The sequence below is a fragment of the Apteryx rowi genome, unplaced genomic scaffold (genome assembly GCF_003343035.1).
Source record: "Apteryx rowi isolate R43461 unplaced genomic scaffold, aptRow1 scaffold_47, whole genome shotgun sequence".
Lineage (NCBI taxonomy): Eukaryota > Metazoa > Chordata > Aves > Apterygiformes > Apterygidae > Apteryx > Apteryx rowi.
Window position 1 is genome coordinate 862,602 of NW_020450727.1, and position 7,422 is coordinate 870,023.

The following is a 7,422-nucleotide window of genomic DNA, read 5'->3' on the forward strand; positions in this document are numbered from 1 at the left end:
ATATGTCTGTTGATCATTTAGTTCTGTGTTATGTTGATGTGTAGCAGATACAAACCTAACATGTAATTTCAGAAGTTAGGGAGGGAGAGCATGCATTTTGAGGAAAACAAAAGTTGATAATTTCTATGGAAGAGTAAAAAACATAATGCTTGTCAGAGATCTAGACTACACCAGTGTACCTCAGGAACAAGTCTATCAAGGTTTATGTAGATAGTTTTATTTTAAAGATATTGAAAATGAGATAACATTCAGATGCGTTATTGAATATTTGCTTAACTTCTGCCACATGATCTCATTTCTTTCCTTCTTACTCTAAATTAGGTCATTATAATCAGATTGTGTATTATAAACAAATGTCTTTGTGTTTATATATGATTATAAAACAAACTCAGAGGGTAAGGGCTATAATTTTGAAACAGATAAAATTTATATGCCCCCTTGAAACCTATATGGAAATGAGTTTGTCACACTCCAACTGAGAGGATATAAATCACCACCACAGAACCAGTACAGGGTTGTCAGTGTACCCAGGGGAGTTTCAGCACTGTAAAGACATTTGCAGGTCAGAAATGAGGTTAATTGACAGGGATGTGTGTGAGGACAGAAAAAATTTGCACAGTGCTTGTCAGTAGGTACAGCTGTCATTTCTTTACTTGACCACTAGTATTTGTCAAATAAATACAACAGTACTTCATTCCAGGGAATGAGAAAGAAAAAAAAAAAAAAGCAAAAAAAGCAAGAAGAGTCATCTTAGGACAACACGTTGTTGGGAAAGAGCCGTGTTTTCTGTTTTTTTCCAAGATATCAATACGAATACACCTACTACACACAACCTGCAATCTGGCTTGTCTCTCTTGCCAGTATAAAAACAATGACTTCTATCTGCAGCAGAGGTTTGCAGAGCAGCATTTGGTCTATTTATGCTTCAAGCATGTAGCTTCTGTGTGCGAGCCTGGTGTTGCATTAGTGACAATAACTCCATACTTTTTGGCATATCAGATTTTAAGTGACTTTTTCTGCTTTTTTCCTTTTTTCATAATGACCCATTTTGGACAAAGTGTGTGCTGCTATGACAGCCTGTTCCTCATTCTTCTGTTACAAAATCTGATGATAGTGCCTACAGAGCATGTTTCTTTCAAAGTTTGTCCCATTTTAAGGATGTGGAAGGAACAGGTAAGGGTCTTGAATTATTTTTTCCAGAAACACAGAGCACTGACAAATCCTACTGAAGCTATTTCACACTCTTAGGTACCAAGACAATGACACACAAAGGAATAAAATTTATATCTGGCTGATTTTCAGTCAAACCTTCTACTCTAACCACTGAGCAATGATTTATCTTTTCACTGTTGTTAACTGTTCTCAATCTTTAAACATATTTTAACTGTAGGAGTCTTTTCATTTCTTTTCTTTCTTATTTCTAAGATTCTAATAAAAAGGTAAAAAGGTAACCATTCAAGCCTGGCCCATACCCTGAAGAATCTCATTTTAAAAACCGATACATCACTGTGGATAGAAAGAGCCTCTTTTCTGTACGAACACCAGCAAATATAACCCTACTTTAGAACCATACTAATTCTGATGTTTAGGAAAAATATTTGTGTATTTGCAGATTTATCTTCATCTTTTATTAATACTGATATTCAAAATGTAAATATGTAATTATATATATATATAAAAGCAAAAAGCTGCATAGAATCATTGACTGTTTCATAGAAAATATTTGGTAGATATTTTTCTCTTGCTTCCCCTACTGTTCCATAAATTTATTCCACATATAATGTAAAAAATACGCAGTCAAGAAAGTATATCAAAAAGTGAGCTCTTCTTAGTAACCTCACTTAAAGCATAAATACATTTTTATATAATGATGAACACTGTTAATAACAAAGCAGAAAAAACAATATACTTTGTCATATCAGACAGACTTTATTATTTTGTTTTACAATAATCTGGCAACTGTTTACAGAATTTTGATTGCTTTATAATTTCAAACAAATGTCTGGCAACATTATCAAACTAATGGCAGAATTCAGATCTTTTAGAGTCATTTTAGTTAATTCTATAAATCAAGATTGGATTTTGCCCTGTGTTGTAATTATCAAATATGAGCAGCTTCCCTAAATTCCTGTTACATAATAGCTCCTTACAGTAATTCTCTTTCATATTTATGCTTCCCAGACAAGGTATATTTAGGAAGGGAGTGTTTGTTTGACAGTGGAAATACTTCTATAAGGTAATATCTTGTCATGGCTTTCAAAGAATAAATAATGCATTCCATAATATAAAATGCTGGCATTGGCATTAACAATAGATTGTATTGCTCTCTATGTTCATATTCTTTACACTAGTAATCAGTGAAGGAATGAGAACAATTACTTATAATTGTGCAATTTATAAAGTGTGCTTACAAGAACATTTAAGGAAGCACAGAAGGAATGAACTGCAAGCTAAAATGAATAGGAGGAGTCCAAACATTTCCTGAGAGGCACCAGCCCAGTGGCCAAAGCGGAAGAGGCATTCATTCTCTGTGCACCAAACAGAGCAGCACTCCTTAGAGGACTGGTCTTTTTTTCACAGAGGACTGCTGGATTTAAGAAAGAAAAAAAGCCACAATAGAGGTGAAGGGAAAATCAGAGATTTAGGTCGGAGAATTCCCAGAGAGAATGAGCTGAGGGGTTCTAATCATAGGTTTTCAACAGAAATCTATGATAGTGACTCTGAATAGGTATCTTCTAATCAGTGATAAAACAGCATTTATTTTTTGTATTCTAATCTAGAATATAAGTAATTTGGTATCTTGTTACCAATATTTGAAACAGCACAGCTGGAGAAGATTGTTTATCTTCCCCTTTTGGTTCTGATTGTCATGAAGATTCTATTTTTATTATTGAATATATTCCTATGATTATTTTTATATTGTTAAGACTGTATTCTTAAACAACAGCTTCTCATTGTGTGTGTAATACCTAGTTCTTAGTAGAGCATATACTTCTGCAGAAGCCATTGTTTCTTTAGAATCTTCCTTTTTTGACTGAAGTTTTTATATAAAATGTACTTTGCATGCATTTCTCCTGACCTGTCCTTCTCATTCTTACTTAGCAAGAAACGGATCTTTCTTTCTGACTTTTTTTGTTCTTTTTTATGGGATGCATACTTAATTTGGAATATTTAAACAATAATAAAAACAATTAGTGAGGAGATTATTTATCTCTGAAGTAGCTTCCCTTGTAATGAAGTTTATTTTATTCCATCAATTGTTATCATAAATGCTTGTCTTGTTTTCTTTTTTCAGTTCATAATAGATGTGTTTAATGCTAAAATTAAAAAACTGCTTCTATAGCATCCTTAGCTTCCCATACCCCTTTATTAACACTTTCTGGGAAGTACTTAGTATCTCTCAAAGTTCAGCCTGCATACTGCTTCCTTAGCTTGTCTAGGGCATTTCAAAGTATTTTTACACTGTTGTGGCTCAGCCTCCTGCCTACTCTGTTTTGTATCTTTTCACATGTGACTGGGTTCAGTGAGCTGATGGATACTCAAGCAAATGAGCATGGTGGTGGAAAGCTGATAAGTCTTTTAAGTCCTGCCAAAGTGGGGAAATAAAGTGCCCACAACAAATCCTCCACTAATGGGTCTTCAGGAGGTCCCAAAGTGGCTCGCCTCACTTGTCCTGGCAAGAGAGAAGGGTTATAAGAAAATTCAGGACATTCAATGTAGACTCATAGGACTTTGCAACAAAAGTTGCCCTTTTAAAGCAGAACTCCAGGGTGGAGGGACCATCTGTCCTACAGAGACACAGAATGCCCTGAGGGGAGCTAACTGCACCAGTCAAGCTTTGAGAAAAATAAGGGAGATCATGGATTTGATTTAGAACAGGAATGGTAAAGCAGCAATTCAAATGTGTGGAACTGTTTGTAAAGTAATGGCTTAGTTTTACCCATCTACTATTTGTTAAGATTGACAAACCTTACTTGAAAGATTCTTGAGGACTTCCAGTTGTGTTGAGGTTTTCAGAGAAACTTTATTTCTGTATTTGCCCAGCCTGTCTGCAAACCTAAATTTCTAAACAGTACACAAAACAAAGAACGTGTAAGCACAGCATCATAGCTACAAAATGCACCAGGTCTGCTCATCAACTTTTCATTATTTCTGAATGAGCGACTCTGGGTAATTTAAAGAAGCTATGAACGTAATTTATATGGACAATTAACATAGATTTTGTTAGACCCTGTGGTCACCTGTTTCCCCCAGGAACAAAATGAATTGCTCATTTATAACTGTAACCAGCAAGATGCCTGCCTACCTGCAAGTCTGTTCAGACCTGTTATAACACAGTTAATATTAACGTCCTTGAAAATATGATTTAAATTATCACATCTGTATATGTTTCATAGATTAGGTGTTTCAATTTTGGATTTGCTAGCAGAGAAGACTGAGACTCTTATCTGCAAACAAGGCATGCTTCTTTCATCTCAGAAAATACGTATGGGAACTAGTTGTCAAAATCTTAAATTGATATATCACTGTCCCTCTATATACTGAAAAGCCCAGGGTATTATGTAGAGCCTTATCAACTTAAACACAGGGGGTTACGCAGAATATCACTTCACCTATGTTCTGGAGTAAAAAAAAAAATAGAAGCTTTTTCATATGAGCATGAAATAATTCAGGTCAGAAGAGACCTCGGGAGTTCTCTAGCCCAACTTTCAGCTCAAAGTGGTGTCAGCTAAGAGATCAGATTGGGTTGCTCAGGGCTTTATGTAGTCTGGGCCTGAAGATGTCCCTGGGCGCAGGCTGCACAGCCCGCCTGTCCTGATGTCCAGCTGGAACCTCTCTCGTTTCAATTTATGTCTGCTGTCTCCTTTTCTCCAACCATGCACTGCTGTAAAGAGCCTGGCTCTGGCTTCTTGATAACCTCATTGTAGGTTTTGGAAGGCAGCTATTTCCCAATTTAAGTCAAAAATGGAGAAAGATTATTATAGCCATTTGAAAATGAACAAAAAGTTTCAATAGGTAGATCAGCACTTACGACAGGACATCAAGGCTTTCTTCCTAGAAAATATTGTAATGTATCTTCCTTAAACAAAAATTAATAAGCAGATACCTCAACTAGGGAAGGAGTGAGCACAATGATGGTGATCTGTGTTTACAGGATTATATTTGATGTTGTGTGTTTTTGTAATATGCTATAAAACGGAATAATGGTAACATGTCACGTACTGAATCCAACACAGGGAGATCCGCATCAGAATTGGAGAAAGCTGTGCTGCTTTGCAATATTTTTGAGTTCTGGGTATGACAGTGACTTAGAATAGACCCAGTCAAGCACACTGCGTTTACATCCCTTCAGCCTGTAACGTGGGGGGATGGGACAGGAAGAGGAGAAGGAAGGAAGCAAGGGATGAGTGACATTTTTTAAAAAGCTTTTCCCAGAGGGGGGAAAGTGAGGTCGTTCCACGCATCTCCAGTCAACAAACCCTCTTGCAGATGTAGCAGATTTAAGCTGTGTCACCCCTTTGTTGACCAGAATGCAGTACAGAAAGTATTGTTCATATTTTTCATTTGGCAACACGAATTTTAGCAGCAGAAATAGCCTTTTCCTGTTGCTGCTATACTGCTTTAAGACAGTATTTCTACACTGAATCTTGTTGCCTGTGGGTCCATAATAGGACTGGTGCACAGGTTGCCTACTGTAGTACACATCTTATCTAGGGAAGGCATGAGCACAGTTACATTTCTATCAAATTAAGCCACAGGTACACGAACCTATTAAACCAACATAATCTGATACTGCTGCCAAAACAAGCAGTCATGGCCACCTTCTTGCCCCTGCCTACTTTTGCTCCCATGCTACCTCCTCTGTGCTAGCACAAGCAGTAGCACAGCCACATGCTGAACCAGACAAAGGAAATGATCTGGAAGAAAATTAATCTGATCAGAGAAGAAAAAAAATAGTTTCACCCAGAATCAATTGCCTTGCCATTGCCTTTTTCCACAGCAACGTGACCTGATGTTGTCATAAGGTGTGTGCGTGAATCTACTGCCTTAAGCAGACAAGGGGATATGAATTTATCCTAGTTTTAAGCCTCTGTGCTAACTTAATGCCAGCTGTGGGAATACACACGATCTGTGATCCAGCATGAAGTTAAGAGTAGTACAGACGGATGATACCTGATCCGGCATTAAGTCTGCCAGTACAAACTTATTCTGTGAAACATTTTTCAATGACAGTGATCAGCACTTTGTATCATGTGACTGCAGTGCTTTTGATCCAGTACTAGCAGCCCTTAAACTTGTTTTATCAAATCATGGCCTAACTGAATGAGTTCCATTTCAGGACTTGAAAGAAAGAAAGAAAAAAAGACAGTTATGCAGAACGTAGTTCTGCCAAGTGGCAGCACTTTCTTACTATAGACTGTAGTCAGACGAGCTCTGATCTGCAATGGCTACGTATTAGGATATCAAAATATTTGGTGATCATTTATAGTCGAGTGTAACTGAAGATTATGAGGACTTTGTAAATACTGGCATTGTCAGAGCAATTGCAGAACGCTACTCAGCCTTTCGGTATTGAACTACCTGGCAATTTCTTGTTTCTTCCCGGCTGTTTCCCACTGTCATTTTGTGTGTGTGAGGTTAGGGCCACATTGTGATGAGAATGAGGAAGAAAAAACCAAAAGGTGCTTGATGATGCATGTCAATACCAGAAGGTCTCTTGCAGTGTCACCAATCAGAGACTCAGTAGACTTGACAGAAGTATAATTGTGCACCTCTGGAAAGCTAGATTGCTGGTATCACAGAGGATTTAATATAAACAACGCAGAGTAATAGTGAGTGAATTTGGAAGATGTCTTCCGCAAGCTTGCCTCTTTCTGTCTCCCGCCCTCATTGCCTAATAGCTGAGGTTGCCTAGGCACCCAAACTTTGCGAAGAAAATCAGAATTTTCCTCTGCTTCCAAAATACTGGCTTGGAGCACTAATGAAGGCCTTGAACGGATGATTCCCCCTCCCCCCAAACTGCATTCCCATCTCCAGGAAAGAAATCTAGGGGTTAAAAACTATCATTCCTGTTACGTCCAAAGCAGCCGGTCCAGCAGCTGAAGGGGCACAGTGAGCCCCAGCCCAAACCCGCGGCGCTGCGAAGCGCTCTGCACCGCATCCCACCGCCGGGAAAACTCTTACTCGCTCTCGGCAAAACTCTTACGCGCTTCGGGGGGGAAAAACCGCTCGACCCGTTGGCCCTGACTCCCCCGCGGAGCCCCCTCCGCGGAGCGCCCGCCCTGGGAGGAAGCCCCGCGGCGGAATGCGCGGCACGCGGCGGGGTCGGGCGCAAGTTGCGCCCGACCCCGCCGCGTGCCGCGCATTCCGCCGCGCCCCCAGGCGCAACCATTGCGCGCCGCGGGGGCGCGTCCCGCGCCG